The 23,666-nt window shown below is 44.5% G+C and overlaps 1 protein-coding gene across 2 annotated transcripts in view; it reads right to left on the bottom strand.

Moving 5' to 3' along the window:
- Window positions 1-23,666, bottom strand: part of LOC124605458 (tetraspanin-9) — a 534,333-nt gene that overhangs the window by 44,745 nt on the left and 465,922 nt on the right. The window lies entirely within an intron of this gene.

Here is a 23,666-nt window from a genome sequence, read left to right as displayed (position 1 = left end):
CCCCTAAGAGGGTGAAATAGGGGATGAAAGGGTTTTTGAAAATATGTCACTATTAATTCAATTTTGAAGCAGGGACTAATTGGTATTTGATTTCTCGAGCAGCAATAAGGAAAAACATTTTTCAGCAATTGGGGAAATTTAACCCTGCGGGGTGAAATTTTTTGAAACAAATCATGATTAAAGAACTACTAAAGCATTTTTAAAGTCACATTTACGAAAACTGGTATCTGACTTCTTGGTTGGACATAAAAAAATACGTATTTCCATGTTTTTGGAAAATGAGCCGTTAGGGTTATAAAACAGGGGATGAAGTTTTTATAGAAACATTTCATTACGAAAGTATTTTGGAAACTAAATCTCTGAACATTTGTATTTCTCTTCTCGGCTGGAAATTAAAAAAAAAAAAAAACGCGTTTCAGTGTTTTTTGAAAATTCAGATTTCACGAAGATTTTTCATTACGAAAGCAATTTTTAAACTAAATGTATGAAAATTTGTTTTTGGCTTCTTAGTCGGAACTAAAAAATTACGTTTTTCATCGTTTACGGAAATTCGGCCCCTAAGGGCCTGACTGATTCACTGACTCATCATTGCCTACCCCAAACCACTAACGACAGAAACTTGAAATTTGGAGAGGGTGTTGACCTTACAGTGCAGGTATCGTTTAAGAATGGATTGTTCGAAATTCCAACACTAAGAGGTGAAATGGGAGTCATAAGGTTCTTTGAAAATATGTCGCTATTAAGGCAATTTTGACGGTAGAACTACGAAAGTTGGCATTTGGTTTCTCGGTTAGAAATAGAAATGTATGTGCTTCAGCATTTTTGGAATTTCGACCATTAAGGGGTGAAATAGAGGGTGAAAGTTTTTTAAAATAAATTATTATTACATTACTGATAAACCATCAATTAAGCTTCATCTGCGAATGGTTCTAATGGCTCTGAGCACTTTGGGACTTTACATCTGAGGTCATCAGTCCCCTAGACTTAGAACTACTTAAACCTAACTAACCTAAGGACATCACACACATTCATGCCCGAGGCAGGATTCGAACCTGCGACCGTAGCAGTCACGCGGTTCCGGACTGAAGCGCCTAGAACCGCTCGGCCACAGGTGCCGGCGTTCATCTACGAAAATTTTACTTCTTGGTTAGAAATAAGAAAATACGTGTTTTAGTGTTTTTAGAAACAGGGGATGAAAGTTTTTATGGAAACACTTCATTGCGAAGGCATTTTTGAAATTAAATCTGAGTGTTTGTATTGGGCTTCTCAGTAAGAAATAAGAAAAATACGTCGTTCAGTGTTTTTTGGCAATTCAAGTCCTAAGGGGGGTGAAATAGGGGAAGAAAATTTTTTTTGAGAATACTTCGTTATGCTAAAACAAGTTTTAACACGAAAATTTGTATTTGACTTCTAAAGAAATGTGTGTTAGGGGATGAAAGTTTCCATGGAAATATCACCACAAGAACTCTAAATGCAGGATTAACGACTACCTCCGACTCCAGCCACCAGAATCGCTTTTTGGTCCGAAGTACGTTCGGGGAAGAACATGGCCGCAATAAGGGAGAAAAATTTAGAAGATGTTTCAATTTGTGAACAATACAAAAATTTGATTTAAAAAGATTCCAGTCAGACCATACTGTCCACACGAGCAAAGCAGCTGTCGCTAAGCTAGTAAATTATAAACACGATTAGCATGCTAATAGAACTTTTAATTTGTGAGGGTTATCCAATGTCATTTGGATGCACTGAATTATTTGTATAATTGGCCATCAGAATAGCTTAGAATTAAATGAAACTTGATTCATAAGACACGTCGTGATTGTGACGTAGATCTTGTTCGACTAAGTAGGTATGACGTCATAAGCAACTGGCATAAAAGCAGCAGCTTCAAGTGAAGGGGAGCCCATGGGCAGTTGTGATGACAGTGTTGGCACTATATCGACGAATGCAGTGGAAAGACGCTTTTTCAGATGTGTACTGCTTTAGCCTAGAGTCAGTGAACCAACAATGAGGCAACGAATCGTTTCAGTGCTATGTATTCCTGTTTTTTGTTTTTCTACTGAACATTATAAATGTGGATTACCCGAAGTTTTTCTTTATTATTTACAATGTAATGGAATCGTTACCCTGCAACCCTGGACGACCAACAACCACAAGATAAGTACTCTGTGCCTACAGAAGTTGTGTAATTGAGACTCTGATGATGGGGGCGACACACACACACACACACACACACACACACACACACACACACACACACACACAGAGAGAGAGAGAGAGAGAGAGAGAGAGAGAGAGAGAGAGAGAGAGAGAGAGAGAGAGAGAGAGAGAGAGGGGGGGGGGGGGGGGGGGGGGAGCGAGGGACGGAGACGGAAATCACGCTTTTTAGTGGTTCTAAAACATTCGATGAAAAAAGAGAAATTTAATGGAAATAATAAAAAAATTGTATATCAGAAGGCTGTGGCTAGTTGTACTCTGGCATAAAAAGGGTAAACCAGACCCTCTGCAGCACACCAAAAAGAGGAGTTCCTGCTGCCGGGGTGGGATATTAAAGCTATCTGTTACGGAACATTGTCCCATTCAGAGGCAGATCGGTATTACCTCACCCCGCCGGAGTCACAGGTGCGAGGTACGCCACGGCTGACTTCACTGAGTGCAACTTACTGTTTCTCATTGCCAGTCATTCTTCCTCCCACAGTTGTTTCGCTCTCTGATTCCATGGCTCCACAATGAAATGACCCGGTGCGCTTCCTCCAAGTTCACTCACCGATTTATTCAAAGCCACCCGGTTTACTCACAAGAAGAGTTCCATTAACTACAGCCGGTTCATAATGGAAAAGGTTATCCTAATAAGGAAGTGGACCGAATACTACGCCCAAGAAGAAAGATTTCCAAAACTAGAAAATGAACAACAGTCGCCAACTGAGATAGTTCCTAATTTATTATCCAGAAGCTTCCGGATTACACTGGAAAAGCTTTGGCAAAGTATGCAATTACAACGATTTTTAAGCCAACCAAGTAAAAATATGAATTTCTTATATCTGTGAAAGATTTACGTCGGTCACAGGCGACCGCCGATGTGCATGAAATTCTGCGCAGTTGTGGCAATGTGCATGCATAGTGGAACCAGGAAAAGTAGTGTTATCAACCCTTTATCAAACACAAGAGGAAACGTCACTTTGGACAAACTGATAAGTTGACAGTAGCGCAGTAACGCGTTTTACGGTGTGGACATCACGAAATAAAATTTCATGAGGCTAGCGTTTTAGTTAAGACGTTGCATTGCTGGGCACAATAACGTAAGTCAGCCAGTATAAGTTTATAATGATTATTATAATTTTAACAAAAGAGAGTTAATTTAAATAAAGTGTGGATGCATACTTGGCTAAAAGGTAGAAATTCGCACAATCGATTATCTACAGTGAAAATGATAACACGTCAGAGTAAATGCAATGCCTCGAAGCTGAAAAATGGAGTAAAAATAACTTCGTGACAGGACTATCAATGTATGCCTAGTACCTGTAACAGTAATACATTTAGTGTCGCGTGAAGAATCATGAGCCTGTAAAGTCGAAACCCCTTGAGCTCTCTACACAGCTGCTAGTGTTTCAGCTCGGAAGATGTCTCTTACAGACGGCGAAGAAATGTTAGTGTATAGTTGTGTGTGTCGATTCAGACGTCTCACTCCTTAAGTTTTAACAAGGATGTCTTACAGCTATGTTCAAAGACGCTTTGAAACATACGGTTCAAATAGTTAGGACATCCCATTCTCTCCCCTTTACACAGGATGACACCGCTTTCACACTGATATACCATTTACAGAACGAACGTTGAAATATAACTCAGGTTTCACTCTTTGAAAATTGTAAAACACGGCAGTATTTCTACTCGGAAGTTGATGACACCGCTTTCACACTGATATACCATTTACAGAACAAACGTTGAAATATAACTCAGGTTTCACTCTTTGAAAATTGTAAAACACGGCAGTATTTCTACTCGGAAGTTACCATCTTTGATACATGTGCAATCGAGCTACAGGCTCAACAAACATTTTGCTACAATGCGCACAACTAAGCTGGTACCACTCTAGCGTTGAATCATTAATGCAGTGAGGTATGACACTAAACTGAAGCCCTGATAATAATATTGAGCTATCTCGTATAGCTTACTATGTGTGGCATCAGAATGGACAAAAAGCTTGTTTTCACGCCATGAACGTTGTCTCACCAAAGAAATTTTTTTTGTTTTTTCAATGATACAGACCACCTAACAATCTAAAGACAACATTTCAGCCTATATGTCAGGTAAGGCAAAACTAAAGCAGCTCCGGCTTTGAAAGTTTTCCACAGAAACAACTGGCTCCACTGATGAAGGACCTTACTGCTGCCCTTGCAACTGCCCAAATGACAATTTAGAAATTATCCAGCTCGCCCACAGTACAGTAGTAACATTAAGAGAAGAACTGGGGCAACTGGAATCAAATATCGCCAGAAAATCGATTGGAAAACTAAAGTGCGCTGAAAACTTGAGAACTGATGCAAGGAACTTTAAGAACAGAACACCAAAGAAATTATGAAGTAATAAATAACTACAGTAGTCAAGAAAATCAAAAGATACGACGCCGAGATTACCAATTAAAGACAAAATCAAAATTTTCAATCCAATCAGGGGCTGTTCTGCCGGATACTGAATCAGAAAACCGAAACAGAAAAGAAAAGAAAAAAAGCAACAACTCGTTCCAGCAAAGACCTTTGGGAAACTGAAAAGAACTACAACAAAAGTGCAACATGAGCATAAAAACAAATTTTCTAAGGATAGAATGCAACGGCTGGAGGTAACACTGGAAATGGGTCCGTGATGAGTGAAGGAAACGAAGACTTGGACATCCACTGGCAATCATTTACAGCATGGCTTCTGGCCCTAATACCTGAACAGTCTGTGGGTGAGAACGTCCGAACTGTTTAGCACAACGTTTAAGACATGTAACATCAGTGAATGTATAATAGCTGCGAAAATTTATTTAGTATAGGAGGTGCAGTACCCGAAAATTACAGGCCAATAACATGCTTGTCCACCATGTTCAAGTTGCTGACAGAGATCATAGCCGATAAAATTCAGGACGTTTTGGAAGAATACGTCATACCAGTAGAACGAAAAGGTAACAAGCGAAGAAGGAGCGGCACAAAAGACCAATACATGGTAGACAAAATGATACTGGAAATCTGTAAAACCTAGAAAATACCTCTACATACGACCTAGATAGACAACAAAAAAAGCCTCTGACTCACTGTCACACAGTTGAGGCATAAAATTCCTGGAAACCATCGGGGTCAGCAACATCGTCGGGCAATTCACAGAAAATGCTATGAAACACTGGAAAACAGGACTCAGAAGGTTAGGACTAATTGATATCAAGAGAGCCATTTTCCAAAAGGACTCTTCGTCCCCAGACTTTCTCCAGACCATAACGCTCCCTCCTTCGGCCTGGATCCTACCGACGCTTGTTGCAGGGCCGTACACACCAAAGACCATCCGTCCGATGGAGTGTAAAACATGATTCATCTGAAAAGGCCATCTGCAGCCACTTAGTGCACGTCCAGTTGCGATATGGCGCGTAAAGTACAACCTCCGTTACCCATGAACAGCAGTCGGCATAGGTTCATGAACCAGATCCTGCGCAGAGGCCTACAAGCAGCAATGTTCGCTGAATGATCGATGAGGAGTCAATGTTGGTAATGCGTTGGTTAATCTGGGAGGGCAGTTGCTCAACAGTTGCATGTATATTCGCCCGCAGCCGTCATGCACCCTTTGGTGCATCTCAGTTGCCTCCCCATCTGTTTTGGATGGCACCATTTTGCCATTCACGGTATATTTTAACCACGAAGGCACACGTACAGTTTACAGAATTAGCGGTTTCGTAAATGCTTCCGCCCTTGGTAGAAGGCCAATGATCATGCACTTCTGGACGTCAGATAAATCGCTCGGTTTCCGCATTACGACAACGACTGCACTGTTTACTGCGTCCGCCGTGACACGCTTTATATATCCATTGATAATGTAGTCACCTGCAATGTGGATACTGTACGTTGACGTTCAACACAGGCTGTGGTCTCAATGTGGCTGGACCGTGTATAATCCGTCATTAGGTAAAAGCTTACGAGATACGCTGACATAGGTAATTGTTAATATTTAGAAGAAGTTATTAATATCGAGTCGGATATATTAAGGCGGTGTGTAGGAACCGACATGATGCAGGGAAGGGATCAGAGTGGCATTCGTGTCTTTCCGACGCGCGTGCGGTAAATACGGAAACGTGAAATATGGCGACGTCGTCTCCAATGCCTCTAAACAGGGCCAACGTTTTGTTATTCCTTTCTGGGCTGCCGAAGGAGAAATACCAGAATACATCCATCTGAGAACGAAAAATGTGTATGGGGTAGCATGTGTGCCGGTAACCACAGTTGTGCAATGGTGTTCCAAGGGGTGCTGTTGCTCCATGATAAAGCACGTCCACAGGTGGCTAACATAAGTGCGAGAAACTCGAGCATTTGCGCTTAGTCCTGATCTCTCCTCATGCTATCATCTCGCCTTCGGTTCCTTAAAAACGGCCTTGAAGGGTGGACGATTCCTCGGACGAGGATATGCAGCAGGCAATTACTGACTACTTCACGCAGTAGGGGACATTATTTACCAAACTGGTATCTTCAACATGGTGCGTCGGTATGATGATTGCTTCAGTGCTAAAATCGATTTTGATTGTCTGGCGTACCGATTATGGACTTTACGGTCTTCGAACGGAAACTTTTTGATGGGCCGTCATATAAGAACCAAAAGGTAATCAAACTTCTGTTCAATATCGTTTGTATATTATTAACTAATATTGAGATTTTTGTTCCCTTTCTTCCCTTCTTCGACGATGTAAATTTGTTGTTAATGTTTCTCTTAGCAAACCAGAAACGAAGGCTGTATGGTCATCAAAAACAAAAATGTTGTAAGAAAACACTAAAAGAATCGTAATAAAATAGGAAGAGAAAGAAGAAATATTAAACAACGTATCTCTCTGCGTGTCGCTCCGAAAGAGGACGCGAAGATTATGCTAATTACAGCCCGCACAAGTGAAAAAACACGCATTTTTCCAGAGCTCAAATTGCGATCTGGAGGAAACGAGGCCCTAATGTGTGAGAGCAAGTACCCTCCTCCATACAATTCACAGTGGTGTACAAAATCTAAATTTCGATGCAGATTCGATCTTTTAGAATGAAGTAACCTGTCGGTCCTTCATACAAAAGCGTTACGCTTCTAGGGTAGTGCTTAGTTATAAACTGCCCAGTCACTTTAATGTGACTTTAATTCGCCATCAGCGTACAGTAACACAGACAGTAGGTGAGCTGTGGAAGGTATATAATCAGTGCTGGGGGGATGTGGAGAGCATTGCAGTCGTCGTCGTAATGCGGAAACAGAGCGATCTATCTGAAGACCAAAAGGGCAGGATTGTTGGCTTTCAGGCCAAGAAGCATTTCCGAGATCGCTAAGGTTGTAAACTTACATGCCGCTATGGTTAAAGTATACCGCGTATGGCAAAATGGCGCTATCCGAAACCGGCGCCGATGCGACTGAGCTGCATCACTGGCCATAGATGACACGAGTAAACTACGCAGTGGACATTTATACGGGCGAATAGACGTGCATCGTTCGAGCAAAGGACTATCCAGATGAACCAAGGGGCTAAGTGGAAAGTGTCTTTTTAACCACCGTCAAGCGAACGTTGATGCATATGGGCCTCCGCAGCAGGCGCCTGATCCATGCATGCATGCATGCCGGCTGCTGTTCATCGGCGACGAAGGCTGTAGTCTGCACGCCAATACCGCAACTGTACGTCGACTGAGTGGCGGCAGATGGCCTTTCTGAGATGAATCACGTTTTATGCTCCATCGGACAGAAATCGAACACCCTCTAACAATGGTCGGAAAGGTGCAGGACGGACGAGGAGGATCTGGGGAATGTTTTCGTTGTGTTCCCTAGGTGATCTCGTCATTCTGGAAGGCGCAATTGATCAACAAGAGAATCCATCAGTTGTTGGCAACCACGTCCATCCCTATGTGCAGTTTTATTTTTCCACGGCACAACGACATATACTAGCAGGACAAAGCAACGTGTGATACAGCTCGAAGAGAACCTGTGTTTACCGTGCTTCTCTGGCCGCTAAACTCTCCAGTTTTAAACCTTATCGAGAATGTTTGGGACCACCTCGATTGCAGTCTTAACAGGTGGTTACATTCATGTGACTGGATAGCAATGATGAGAGGATGGTTATTTATTATTTATTTTTATTATTTTTATTTTTATTTTTATTTTTACAAGCCGTAACTAACGTACTCTTGCATCTATTTCTCTCCTCCTCACTCGAACTTTGCATTACAAAAGTAAACAAGAATGATGACCAGCGTAAATTCTAATGGAGTTCGTGAAGGGGGTGGAGGGGGTAGGGGCATAGGTGGCGAAAATTTGTTGCCTTCGCAGATACATTGTTCGGAAGACTGTGTAAAGCAGTATTTATTTTCCCAGTTGGCCGCCACAGCGTTGGGAGGTCCCTGGCGGCCCACCGAGCGGCCAACAGCAGGTACGCAGCGGTCGCGGACTAGACTAGATTTATGCGCCGCCCACTTTTTTAATATCGCAGGCGGCGTCGCCACACGCGCTGCTTAACATGCAGCGGGCTCGTCCTCTTGCAGAGGCGACCCCCGGCATTCCGCCACTGCTAATGGCCGCGCTCACGGCCTACGCTAGCTGCCGTCTCAAATAGTCGCCCGGTTTTTTTTGCACACTTTGGTTCCCGGGGAGACTTCTACACATTTGTGTTGGAACTTATGCATATGTTTCTGCCTACATTTTATCCATTCATTCGCCTAAGTACAAGGTGTACGATTTTGCTTCCGCCGTTTTTTTTTTCCAACATTTTAAGCTTTCAGAATGAGATTTTCACTCTGCAGCGGAGTGTGCGCTGATATGAAACTTCCTGGCAGGCAAAGATCCGGAGTTCGAGTCTCGGCCCGGCACACAGTTTTCATCTGCCAGGAAAGTTTCAAAAAAATGGTTCAAATGGCTCTGAGCACTATGGGGCCCTGGCGGCCCACCGAGCGGCCAACAGCAACTAACAGCAACCAACAGCAACTAACCTAAGGACATTACACAACACCCAGTCATCACGAGGCAGAGAAAATCCCTGACCCCACCGGGAATCGAACCCGGGAACCCGGGCGCGGGAAGCGAGAACGCTACCGGACGACCACGAGCTGCGGACGGAAAGTTTCATTTGATGCTTTAATGAAACAAATTGGTTACACATATATCATTCAAAGTATTTTCCATCGCTGACCACTACTTTCTCCCATCTTTCGGGCAGTGTACGAATCTCGCGTCGAAAAAGTTGTTCATCATTTGAAGCGATCCACGAATCGATCCAATTTGTGACTTCTTCATGAGATCGGAAGTGTTGGTCAGCAAGGCCACGCGCCATTGATCTAAACAGGTGATAGTCACAGGGACCAATGCCTGGAAAATACGGCAGGTGGGGTAGGACTTCCCGTTTTAAAGTTTCCGAGTACGTTTTGACCTCTTTTGCAACGTGGGGTCGAGCATTGTTGTGCTGCAAAATCACTTTATCGTGCCTCTCGCTGTGTTGCGGCCCTTTGTCTCTTAATGCTCTGCTCAGACGCATTAATTGCGTTCGATAACCAGCACCTGTGATTGTTTCACTTGGTTTTAACACCTCACAGTACACGACGCAGAGCTGGTCCCACCAAATGCAGAGCATGATCTTGGAGCCGTGAATATTCGGTTTGGCCGTCGACGTGGAAGCATGGCCGGTATATTCCCATGAGTTTTTGCGTTTAGGGTTATCGTAATGAACCCATTTTCTTCTCTGGTCATAATGCGATGCAGAAATCCCTTCCGTTTTTGCCTCTGAAGCAACTGTTCACAAACACACAAACGCCGTTCAACGTCTCTTGGTTTCAGCTCACGCAGGAACTAAGTTCCTTCTTTCTGAATCATCCCCATAGCGTTGAGGCGTTCTGAAATGGCTTGCTCTGTCACTCCCGCTAATCGTGCCAATTCTTCTTGAGTTTGAGGGGAGTCTTCACTCAGCAATGTCTCTAATTTTGCATCTTCGAAAACATTCTCTCTTCCACCAGCATGCCGGTCTATGACGTTAAACTCACCGTCCTTGAAGAGTTGAAACCACTCATTACACGTTCTTTCACTAATAGCGTCCTTACCATAGGTATTTGAGAGCATTCGATGAGACTCAGCCGCTGTTTTCTTCATAGTGAAACAAAACAGTGACACGTCCCGCAAAGGACGATAATTAGGCTCGTGAACTGACATGTTCAATCAAGAACTTTATGATGCAGACACATATCGACTAATGTTTGAATGAGGTTATGCTGACCGAGGTCCAAGCTAGCTGCCTGACGTCTGCGATCCGTTTCTTTCGACCGCAACTTACCGTTGTCGCCACCTATCGGCAAACGGCGGAAGCAAAGTTGCACACCTTGTAGTTTACGGTGAAGATTAAAATGTGATTGTCCACAGAAATCAAGCCTGTGAAGCTAGCGAGAAAAATGAACATTAATTTTCTTATGGTTGTAGAAACACCTATCGGATGTTTTATCGTTCTTTTACTATCTGTTTTTCCGATCCATGATACAGAGAGAACGTGGACTTCTGTTTAGTTCCTAATAATGTGAAGCATATTAATTACTATGGTGCGCTGTCAACTTCAAGTAGTAGTTTCTTATTTCACTTGATCTATGTGTCTGCGTTAACGGTATCTGTAATACTTCGGAGAAGCAAGAAATTTAAGAAGAGCAAGCGAGGCCGGCCGAGGTGGCCGAGCGGTTCTAGGCGCTTCCGTCTGGAACCGATCGACCGCTACGGTCGCAGGTTCGAATCGTGCCTCGGGCATGGATGTGTGTGATGTCCTTAGGTTAGTTAGGTTTAAGTAGTTCTAAGTTCTAGGGAACTGATGACCTCAGATGTTAAGTCCCATAGTGCTCAGAGCCATTTGAGCCACTTGAAGAGCAATCTGGATGCTGTAACATCGTCTTCAAAGAAGAAGAGGTGGTAAAAACTTCAAGGATCGAAATACTATCATCTAGTAACCCAATATAATATTTTACAGATTTTTCGTAAACACAAAAAATCATAAGCCTGACTGTCTGGAGTGTACGTCACTGTGCGTAAATTAGCCGAGACACACGCTCCCAAGTGAACTCACTATTGTTGGACCTCTTGTGGGGCACCAGCAAACTTCCATCGTAATTATTATTCTCGAAATTATTATTTAATCAGGAGGCGTTCCACAGTCTTGAGTTACCTCTTTTTCATAAAGCGAGTGTGTTATTGCGTGGTCAAGCTATAAAATTTCTGCAACTAGCGGTGAAAAGCCGCGAAAATTAGAATATGCAGCCATTTTTTTTCTACCCTCTCCCCATCCCTGACAATCCACGTTGCAGAAATTTTTTTCTAGTCAGGGGATTCCATTCCTGAAATGAGGTTCTGAGAGATACACAGAATACACTGGTGCGTAAAACTTATGGACGAAAGTAGATCTCACATGATGTGTCACTGCCAAACAATATATCAGAGGCAGTCAAATGAAAACAGAAAACCCACCGCAGTGGGTGCATGGAATGGTTCCAGTCAAAATTAATCACCACACGCTTAAAGATATTTATCCCACTGGAAGACGAGACGATCAATTTCTGTTTCCTATAACGCAGTCGGCCGCTGACGGCTCCACAACAGTACCCGCTCTCGCACTTCCTCGTCCGACTGAAACCGACATCTACGCACGTCTTTCTTCAGGTCACGAAAGATGCGCTGTACAGAATATGTTGCACTGTTTCCCAACCCGATCGCTGAAGCGTAATCTTCGTCCGACTGGCATTCTGGGTGCCGTCCGAGGGCAAAGGGCAAAGCTAACAGTGGAAACATCCTTCATCTCCCTCGCAAAAAATATCTAAAGCTGTTCACACAAGTTCCGGTAAGGTCATGACGATCTCCTCCTTCGACTGTAGAGATCATCTGCTGGTCGAGTTCCTCAAACGTGGAATCATAATCTAAGCGCTGCGCTATGAAGACACTTCACAGAAACTGCGACGCGCCATAAAATCATAAGACCCAGGAGTGCCGTCAGCCGGAATTATCCTGTTGCACGATAATGCCCTCGCCCATACTGCCAATTAGACGAAGGCTACGCTTCAGCAATTTGGATCTTTCACCGTGTGATTTTCACATCTTTGGAGACCTGAAGAAAGTTCTGTGTGGACGTCGGTTTCAGTCGGACGAAAAAGTGCTGAGTGGGTGCAAGTGCGGATCCGTCAGCGGCCGACAGCTTTCTAAGAAAAAGGAATTGATGGTCTTGTCTCCCAGTGAGATAAATGTCTTCCGCGAGCTCCGATTAGTTTTGAATGGGGCCGTTCCATGATTCCGATGTGACGGGTGTTTGATTTTCATTTGACTGACCTCATAGATTGATGAAACTTGAAACATACCAAGGAAGAACTGTTACAGTATACCACAGAAGATAACAAAGGAATACGCAACGAGACGAACACAAATGACACTCCCATTCAAAAAAAAATTACGCTGAGGTCATCGCGGTTTGTGAAGGTCTGGGTATTTCAAATGGCGGGACACGGTTCTTAGTAGGATGAGTGATCATCACAGACGGGAAGGAATACTCTGCACCGTGCTCCCACGCTGGCTACAGAAGGAGGTCTTGTAGCAGGACCTTCTGTTCCTCCAGCAGCGTGGGTGACAGCTGCTGGTATCGTTGGTACATGTGGACGTGCTGAAATACGACTTCCCAACAGATACCACGCGTGCTCGATGGGATTTAAGTCGGGGGAACGGGCACACCAGTCCATTCGCTGACCCTCTCGTTCCACGAGCTCCTTCAAATGTGCTGATCGTTGCAGTGGTGCATTGTCATCCATAAAAATGAAGTCAGGACGGAATGCACCACTGAAAAGACTCACACGGTGAAGGAGAACAGTGTCATAGTAGCGTTGACCAGCGAGTGTGTGCTGTCAACACCGACTCAAAGGAAGGCCTCAGCGCTTGTTCGTGACGTCACGACAGCTAGGCACGGCGAACGCCAAGTCTGTTGCAAGCATACTCATAATGGTGGTGTCTCCCTCTCTGACACAGGAAAATGTGAAATCATTGGCGGCAGTTGACCAACACACATTGTTCAGAGAGATTTCTGCAATCAATTAATTGTGCAATTCATTACACTTCTTAACAAATAGTGTACACCTGAACTTAATTTTCCACCTGTTTTAACGATTGACATACAAAAACAACTTCATGGTCCAGCAGCAACAGAATTCGTGCTTCTTTACCTTATTTGTAAATCTGAGGAAGTTACGTTTGTACTGGATTGCTTTTACAAGAAACTGTTAACATATTGGTGCTCTTCTTTAGGTATCTTGGTTGACTATGGGGCGAGGAGCACTGAATGTTAATGTAATATCTTGCGATTGTACGCGTTGGGGAAGGGGGTGGGGGACAGAAGAAGAGGCAAAGTACAGATGTTTTATCAAATAGAATTTTTTTATTGTATAAAGTTTCTCCTTTCAGTTGCAAGAGGGGAATATTTATCTTTTCCAATGTGCATGTTTAAAAAAGCAAAGTTCAGCAGTATTTTCGATGTATGAAGCTATTTTGTTTCCTATTTAGAACTCCTTTCGTTGAAAACGACTGTAATCTAATGACTGGCAACATTTGGACATTTACACATGTAAATTAGTTCATATTTCCAATGACGATGTCAAACGAAAATAAATAAAAAAATAAAAGAAACGAGTTCACTGTAAGGGGGTTGGGGTAAGTTTCGATAACAAAATGGATCAAGTAAATATAGTTACTTGAATGTAAAATTTCCGAAGCTTGCAAGGGGCAAAGCATCTTCTCATGTTGATCTACGTTTGTTTCGATAGGATTCAGTAATACAGAACTATGATCTTCGTTTGTAGCTTTACGATAGTAAGAAAATCTTTCATCTAAATAAAACAGCAGAATCCAAATTAATACCAAACATTTTGTACAAAAATAAGAGATTTATAGTGATAAGCACGCCCAGGCGTTTCTGCCTGCAACAGACCTGGCTATCGCCGTGCCTAGCTAACGTAACGTCACGAACAAGCGCCGAGGCCTTCCTTTGAGTCGGTGCTGGTGCTGTACGTCCATGCAATATTATGCCTCTCCATCTGGACAACCTTTTAACGATCATGTTCGACACTGTTCCTGGGAGCATTGCGTGCTCCCACCTCTCGCCGTATGAGCGTACTCAGACTGAATTTGCTCTCATTCGAGAAGAGCACGCGACCCCTCTCCTTGTTGGCCCAGCCCCTGTGCTCTTCGCACCCTCGCAAACGGTGTCGCCTACGTACGGTTGTCAAAGCAACACAATGCACTGGTCATCGGACAAAGAGACCACCCTTGTGCAGCCACCGTACCACTGCGGAGCGTGAGATTGCCTGCCTTGCAGTCCTGCTCATTGTGCTTGCAAGTGCAGAGGTCTATGATTGCGCGCATTGTAGTTTGCTATGACTGGCCAGTTTCAAATGGCTCTGATCACTATGGGCCTTAACATATGACGTCATCAGTCCCCTAGACTTAGAACTACTTAAACCTAACTAACGTAAGGACATCACACACATCCATGCCCGAGGCACGATTCGAACCTGCGACCGTAGCAGCAGTGCGGTTCCGGACTGAAGAGCCTAGGAGCGCTCGGCCACAGCGGCCGGCTGACTGGCCAGTTTCGGTCGTTCATTAAAGTGGATATTGTCCTAGTTAGCCGGTTGTTTACGTGGTTTTGCAACGCATATGTGCATTTACGTCTCTTCCTTTACACAACTTTTGAGTGTTTAGAAGGTCGGTTGGTACTTATTTCTGTTTCCGCACTTCATGTCAGTACGGCAATCATCTTGCTCACGAAACTGTGTTTATTTCTGTCTGTACCATACCTTATACCTATTGCATTCTATAAACATGACACTGTATCTGTATGAGGACTGTCACTACCAATAACACATATGGTCATTTCACTCTTTTCGGTATCTGACACTGCTCTGCGAATAAGCAGCTTCAATTGCGTACTTTTAGTCGTATCACGTTTCAGTTTTTGAAATTATCTCTACCTATGTTTAGCAACTACTAGTAGTCAGTCGACTCTTCCATCTTTTAGTTTACTCATTTTGTCATTTTAACCCTTTGATGGCATAATTAGAACAAACACTTTATGAGCTGTTCAATCACTTCTGGAAGTTTCTCATTTTCTTTATATCTACATAATAAACATAGCTTGTGGACCCTTGGTATATGGTGGTTTCATACTGCAAACCTACTCATGTATCACTGATTAGGGACAAATACTGTTTCATGTTTCTACAGCTAGTATCCTTATTCTATTTAACTCTTATTGTTAATACTGCTGTGAATTTGTTGTTTAGGACCTGAAGATGATGTACACTCCTGGAAATGGAAAAAAGAACACATTGACACCGGTGTGTCAGACCCACCATACTTGCTCCGGACACTGCGAGAGGGCTGTACAAGCAATGATCACACGCACGGCACAGCGGACACACCAGGAACCGCGGTGTTGGCCGTCGAATGGCGCTAGCTGCGCAGCGTTTGTGCACCGCCGCCGTCAGTGTCAGCCAGTTTGCCGTGGCATACGGAGCTCCATCGCAGTCTTTAACACTGGTAGCATGCCGCGACAGCGTGGACGTGAACCGTATGTGCAGTTGACGGACTTTGAGCGAGGGCGTATAGTGGGCATGCGGGAGGCCGGGTGGACGTACCGCCGAATTGCTCAACACGTGGGGCGTGAGGTCTCCACAGTACATCGATGTTGTCGCCAGTGGTCGGCGGAAGGTGCACGTGCCCGTCGACCTGGGACCGGACCGCAGCGACGCACGGATGCACGCCAAGACCGTAGGATCCTACGCAGTGCCGTAGGGGACCGCACCGCCACTTCCCAGCAAATTAGGGACACTGTTGCTCCTGGGGTATCGGCGAGGACCATTCGCAACCGTCTCCATGAAGCTGGGCTACGGTCCCGCACATCGTTAGGCCGTCTTCCGCTCACGCCCCAACATCGTGCAGCCCGCCTCCAGTGGTGTCGCGACAGGCGTGAATGGAGGGACGAATGGAGACGTGTCGTCTTCAGCGAGGAGAGTCGCTTCTGCCTTGGTGCCAATGACGGTCGTATGCGTGTTTGGCACCGTGCAGGTGAGCGCCACAATCAGGACTGCATACGACCAAGGCACACAGGGCCAACACCCGGCATCATGGTGTGGGGAGCGATCTCCTACACTGGCCGTACACCACTGGTGATCGTCGAGGGGACACTGAATAGTGCACGGTACATCCAAACCGTCATCGAACCCATCGTTCTACCATTCCTAGACCGGCAAGGGAACTTGCTGTTCCAACAGGACAATGCACGTCCGCATGTATCCCGTGCCACTCAACGTGCTCTAGAAGGTGTAAGTCAACTACCCTGGTCAGCAAGATCTCCGGATCTGTCCCCCATTGAGCATGTTTGGGACTGGATGAAGCGTCGTCTCACGCGGTCTGCACGTCCAGCACGAACGCTGGTCCAACTGAGGCGCCAGGTGGAAATGGCATGGCAAGCCGTTCCACAGGACTACATCCAGCATCTCTACGATCGTCTCCATGGGAGAATAGCAGCCTGCATTGCTGCGAAAGGTGGATATACACTGTACTAGTGCCGACATTGTGCATGCTCTGTTGCCTGTGTCTATGTGCCTGTGGTTCTGTCAGTGTGATCATGTGATGTATCTGACCCCAGGAATGTGTCAATAAAGTTTCCCCTTCCTGGGACAATGAATTACCGGTGTTCTTATTTCAATTTCCAGGAGTGTATTATATCGCTAGCGTACAAAATAAATTAGAGATGAAGTAACTATACAGGGTCCGACATTAAATATACGGAGATTGCACCTCTAGCTCTAAATTGGCTGAACTTCGAGTCGATATGAATTTAAATGAGCCAAACGGGCACGTCATTCCATGCTAATTCATCGCTATGATAGAGCTCATCAGTTGTATTAGTTAGCGAGGGGTGGCAGGCTAATGTCTCAGCAAGACATGACCAGATGTTTTGAGCAGGTGATACACCTGGAGAACGTGCAGGTCTTAATACGTGAGACAGCTAACGTGTGCTGTCCAAATCACCGGCTGTGCGAAAGAGAAGTGACAATTTTGCGTACACCTTGGCACGCCATAGTGTAACATCAGGAGGTTTAAGATAATAACGAAGGCAGTCTTCAAATGTCTGTTGTCTTCGGAGCCGCCACACACGGACTTGTTCATTGTGATGCTGCAGGCAGAACCGGGACTCGTCTGAAAGGGCAGCGGGCTGCCAGACTTGCGTCCGCTCTTGTCGTTGGGCGCAACACTGCCGGCGCGTCTTTCTTCTGACGCGTCAGGGGAAGCCACTACAATGGTTGCCGTCCTGACAGTCTGTGTTTCTCCAGACGTCGTCTCACTGTCCGCGTGGGGGGAGAGGTTGGGGGGGTAGTATTATGTAGGAGGCAGTGTAGTTTACGATAAAATTAAGTGTTAACGTATATTGCACATTTTTGTGTTAGAATCAATACTGCCTCTGTTTAAATTTTAGGTAACAGGCTACAATGAATTGGAATAAATAAATAAATGTCTGTGTGGAGACTTATCTTACCGCCGGCCGCTGTGACCGAGCGGTTTTAGGGCCTTCAGTCCGGAACCGCGCTGCTGCTACGGTCGCAGGTTCGAATCGTGCCTCGGGCATGGATGTGTGTGATGTCCTTACGTTAGTTAGGTTTAAGTAGTTCTAAGTCTAGGGGACTGATGACCGCAGATGTTAAGGCCCGTAGTGCTTAGAGTCATCTGAACTTGTCTTCCCGCAAACAAGACTAGTTCCTGACTGCAGATAAGTGACGTGGCTGCATTATCCTGTACCTCCGAGGAAATAGTACAGTACGGTCAACTCGAGTGCTAGGTCGATATCCTGCCTCGCGTTTCACATGACTCTCTTTAACCCATCGATTCCACGTACGCATAATAGTCCTGGGATCCGAAATAACGGGAGCAGAGATATGGTGGAACGAAAAACTGCAGTCTCGGTGGGGCAAGACTGCTGCTTTCGAGATACGACACGCACTGGTAGACATTTCTCCTTTTTAGACGACGCCTTAAGCGATTCTCTTACAAACAACTGATAATGAAATACAATTTCTGACTGAGATATCCATTGCGTAATCTTCCCTTATGCACAGAGAGTAGATCTTGTAACCCCTACTTGCAATGTGAATTGTGCAATGAAATTCGAAGCAAGCTAGTTAGAATTTCTTTACATGTGACCTTGATGATATTTCAGTTATAATGGCCAATTGTGTAGGCAATTTCATGTCTACGGATGTGCGAATTTAACTTTGGTAATTGTGTGTTTGGTACTGCACGGCCGGCCGGAGTGGCCGAGCGGTTCTAGGCGCTTCAGTCCGGAACCGCGCGACCGCTACGGTCGCAGGTTCGAATCCTGCCTCGGGCATGGATGCGTGTGTTGTCCTTAGGTTAGTTGGGTTTTAGTAGTTCTACGTGACTGATGACCTCAGATGTTAAGTCCCATAGTGCTCAGAGCCATTTGAATCTTCTCTGGTACTGCACGTTTCGTTTACCTAGACGTTCCAGGCTATGTGCAGCCTCCCAATATCCGACACTCTACGAATGCTAATGACCCAAATTGTAAGGGGACTTCGTAGTGTTCTTAGTAGCGTCAACTCCATTTTCCATACGTCGAGTGTTCCTCCTAACAGTCGTCAAGCGAATTTTCTTTTAATGTTTCGGCAGATGTTTGCAATTTCGTTTTCACAGTGTGTACTAGGCGTATGCCCGAACACATCGCGTCTTTTATGGAACGCCCAGTGTCGAAGGACAGCGTCCGTTTCTATCCCGTTACGAACAAAGTAGTTTTTAAAGCGGAATTTTGCATGCCCATTGGATAGAGCGTTTCCAGGTCAGTCTAGTACGATATTTGTTGTATCCATATTTATTAACAGGGACAGTTCAACACAATGAATAAACAGGAAGCCTGCAGCGACTGAGCAGTGCTGTTGCATGGCGGTGGTAGTCAACGCGGGCCAGGACAGAACTGTCGCTGGTGGAGTACTGGCTATTCTTCGTGTTTTACTGTCCCTGTTAATAAATATGGACAAAACAAACATCGTACTAGACCGACCTTGAAACGCTCTATCCAATGGGGATGTAAAATTCCGTTTTAAAAGCTATTTTGTTCGTAACAGGATAGAAACGGACGATCCCCGCCGACACTGGGCGTCGCATGAAAGACATGGTGAGCAGTATTTGTTTGGGCTGACTCCAGCTACACACTGCAAAAACAAAATTTCAAATATCTGCTGAAACATGAGACAAAACGCACCTGACGCCCTTAGGAGGGACACACTACATATTTAACGAATCTGATTTGCTGAATCTTACCTGCCTAAATACAGTCTCCGACTCCACCGAGTTTAGGATCGAATAACGAATGCCCTGCTGACAGGTAATGTCATGGTATCCATCGGACATTGGAAACTCCGGGCAGCTATCTCGATAAATGACTTCTCAACTGTCGCCCTTATCTGCTAGACACAGGTCGTACATAGGTACTAGAAGTACAGCTCTTATTCAACAGAGATCCACAGGTGCACATTGGGCTTGTCATCAGGATCGGCACAATTGAACTCACACGTCAGTGGAGCGTTCCTCAAATTATTCTTAAAAAATTAATTGAATTGCTAATGAGAAAGGCCACGTGCCGGGTTCTGTAGGCGGGCAAATAGATGCAATTGGTCGTTGGACAATAGGTCACTGCATCGTTCGCCGGCGAGAGACGATGGAAAACTAATTGTGGTTCACATTTCGCCCGATTTAAACAACCGCCATACGAAAACTCCATGAAGGAATGCCCCAGAGCAAGCATTAAAGGTACTCTGTTAGCAAGTTACTGAAAAATGGTGTAGTGCCGTAACTTTCGTAGATCGGTGATGATTGCTTAAGAGGAAATTTGAGATGGTTTCTTTGAAAGGACATGACAGATTTTCTTACCTTACTTTTTGTCGTGGTGGTGGTGGTGGTGGTGGTGGTGGTGGTGGGGGTGGGGGGAAGGGAAATGGCTTGTCAGTAATCTGTCCATCCCAATGGTTTGATGCGGCCCGCCACTAATTCCTCTCCTATGCCAACCTCTTCATCTCAAAGTAACCCTTGCACCTAATGTCCTTCATTATTTGTTGGATATGTTCCTGTCTCTATCTTCTCCTACAGGTTTTACCCTATACAGCTCCCTCAAGCACCATGTAGATTACTCCTCGATGTAGTAACACATGTCCTATCATCCTTTCTTTTCTTCTTCTCATAATTTTCCACATATTCCTCTCTTCTCCGATTCTGAGGAAAACCACCTCACTCTTTACTGTATCAGTTCACTTTTCAACATCACAGACGCTTTGATTCTCTTCTTTGCCAGTTTTTCCCACAGTTCAGTTAACGCTTACGTTCGATACTGGTACTTTTGGCCAGGAATGCGCTCGTTCCCTGTATTGGTCTGCTTTCCATGTCGTCCTTGCCCGTCGTGTGTTACTGCGCTTCTGTGGTAGCAGAATCCCTTCACTTCGTGTAAACTATATGAGCAAAGTATCCACATACCCCTTCGTAATGCGTAACTGATCCAAAAATGTCACAAGAGGCGAACTTGCCAGAATGGATGCAGACGGGGAGTACTATGTTGTCAGCAGCGAAGCAGTAACAGTAGGACGTATCGGCCAGTAGCACGCAATGACGTCGAACGTGGAGAAGTCATTCGATGTCATTTGAATAACTAATGCATCAACGACATTTCATCCCTTCTAAACAGAGAAGGTACCATCGAGTCTTGCGGATGGTGGCAGTAAAAAATCGTATGAAATTAGCTGAAGGAATCACACATGAGTTCGAAAGTGCTTCCAGCAGTCCAGGTAGCATAACGACTGTCCGTAAGAAGTGTAAAAAAAATGGAGCACAATGTTCGTGCAGCTCCTCATAAGCCACTCACTTCTGTATTCACTGCTAAGCGGCGCTACAGGTGGTGTAAAGGGCGACGCCAGTGTTCAGGGAATGACTGACAACAAATGATTTGGAATGATAAATCATGCCATAACAGATGGTTGGGTTTGAGTTTGGCGAAATCCTACAGAATATTATCTGACATGTTTCGTAGCGCAACTGTGAATTATGGAGGAGGTGGTGGTACAGAATGGGGTTGATTTTCATGGTTAGGGTGTGGTCCCCTTATTACGCTTAAGAAAACGTTAAAAGGGAAGGATAAGAACACTTTTTGCAGTAAAGTACAGTAGTACTGAGTACAGTAGTACTGCGTACAGTAGAGGATACTTCTGAGACGGAGGTTGTTTCATCAACTGACAATGCATTCTATGTGGGCAGGAAGAGCTCTGAAATGGGCAAACCTGACCGGAGTTCCGATCTATTAAAGTCCACTAGTACGTGTCCGGTACTTTCGCTCATGTAGTGTGTACCTTCTACTTACTTCTGGATCGACGAGGTTCCTGAAGCTAATACGAAAAGGAAACTGGTGTACCCTAGCCAGTGAGATTACAAGAAATAACATTAAATGTTTTGGAGTATTTATCGCCACCTTCATGTATTACTTACAATAACTTTCTTTTTGCTCTCTGTTCTTCTTCCTGTTTCCTCTCTCTCATTTTTTATTGTCTTAGTTCTCTCTTTTCATTTATTTCGCAGAATTATGACCCCGGCCTTATACACATTCCCAAGTGCAAGTTGAAATGTCACAAGATGTCCGACCTGTCTAAATGAAATTGTATGTGTGCGTGTTTTCAAGACTCCTGTATATTTAGTAATAGGAGGGATCTAGTTGTGACATTGCTCTAAGCCCAGTTTTCGTTTGGTGCACCGCATTTATTTTATGATGGTGGAGATGCAATACATTGGAAGACAAACACTTTTTTTGCGTTGGACGAGATTTGAATGTGTTATTGTCTGAAGCATGAACTACAGTGTGAAACGTTTTCCACGTATCACACCTCCTCTAATCGAGAGATGCAATTGAAGACTTTGCATCAATTAATTTTCGTCTTACACCCTCCACAGTCTCGCAAAGCACAGCTTCGTTAAAAGCCGTCTGATCCCAACAATCGATCATTTCGCCTTTTTAGTGGTACTGTACAGCAGGAAAATCGTGTAGTCATCTTCCATACTAACAACAAGTCATTTCTAGTCTTACACTTCCGCGTGCTTCAGTAAGAGAGAACAAGTCTACGTGTATGAAACAACCGAAATGACACACTTCTCTCACTCGCCACACTCGCGAAACTACAGCTGCAACGAAGGACGCCCATTGGCACTAATGTGACAGAGGTGCCTTGATTTATAAAGTATGCAGCATGCAACATTAGTCTCGCGCTTGCTCCGTTTCTGATCTCAACTGTGTTCCCAAAGCATCGAGCAGACTACCCGCGAAGCAGTGCTGTTGGTGTGGTGGTGGTACAACAGGTACGAGCGCCAACGAGGTGGCCCGCTGCGGCAGCTGTATGCAATCTATGAGCTGGCGTTCGGTGAGCTGGAGTTGCTGCCGGCGGCAATGCTTCGAACTGACATTCGTGCGGGAGGTAACACGCAGGTATGCTGTAGTCAAGCTGTACACATGTTTTCTCTTATTATTTAGTGTGCTAGTTGTTAGCTGCGCCGCTACTCACCTCTACTTCGACTGGTAACAAGCGGGGTCGCCGTTTGAACTGATCCTTTTTTTTTCTCTCTCTCTCTTCTCATGCGGCCCGCCACAAATTCCTCTCCTGAGCCAACCTCTTCATCTCAGAGTAGCACTTGCAACCTACGTTCTCAAATATTTGCTGGATACATTCCTATCTCTATCTTCCTTTACAGTTTTTACCCTCTACAGCTCCCTCCAGTACCATCGAAGTTATTCCGTGATTTCTTAACAGATGTCCTGCCACCCTATCCCTCCTCCTTGTAATCTCAATTCATATTCTGTACTTATTAGACTGTTAATTCCATACTGTAACTCTTGTTCACTTGTACTGAGAATAGCAATGTCATCGGTGAATCTCATCATTGATATCCCTTCACCCTGAATTTTAATTCCACTCTTGAATCTTTCTTTTATTTCCGTTATCGCTCTTTCCATGTATAGACCGAGCAGTAGGGGAGAAAGGCTACATCCCTGTTTTACAATCTTTTCCATCCGAGCACTTCTTTCTTGATCTTCCACTCTTATTTTTCCCTCCTGGCTCTTGTATATTACCCGTCTTTTTCTCAGAATTTCTAACATCTTGAACAATCTGACATCGAACACTTTTTCGAGGACGACAAATCCTATGAAAAAGACTGTATTATTCTTTAGTCTTGTTTTCATTATCAACCGCAACGTCAGAACTGCCTCTCTGATACCTTTACCTTTCCTAAAGCCAAATTAGTCATTATATAGCAAACACTCAATTCCCTTTTCCATTCTTCTGTATATTATTGTGATCAGCAACTTGGATGCATGA

The sequence above is a fragment of the Schistocerca americana genome, chromosome 3 (assembly GCF_021461395.2).
Source record: "Schistocerca americana isolate TAMUIC-IGC-003095 chromosome 3, iqSchAmer2.1, whole genome shotgun sequence".
In the NCBI taxonomy this organism is placed as follows: Eukaryota; Metazoa; Arthropoda; class Insecta; order Orthoptera; family Acrididae; genus Schistocerca; species Schistocerca americana.
This window is presented reverse-complemented; position numbering and strand designations above follow the sequence as displayed.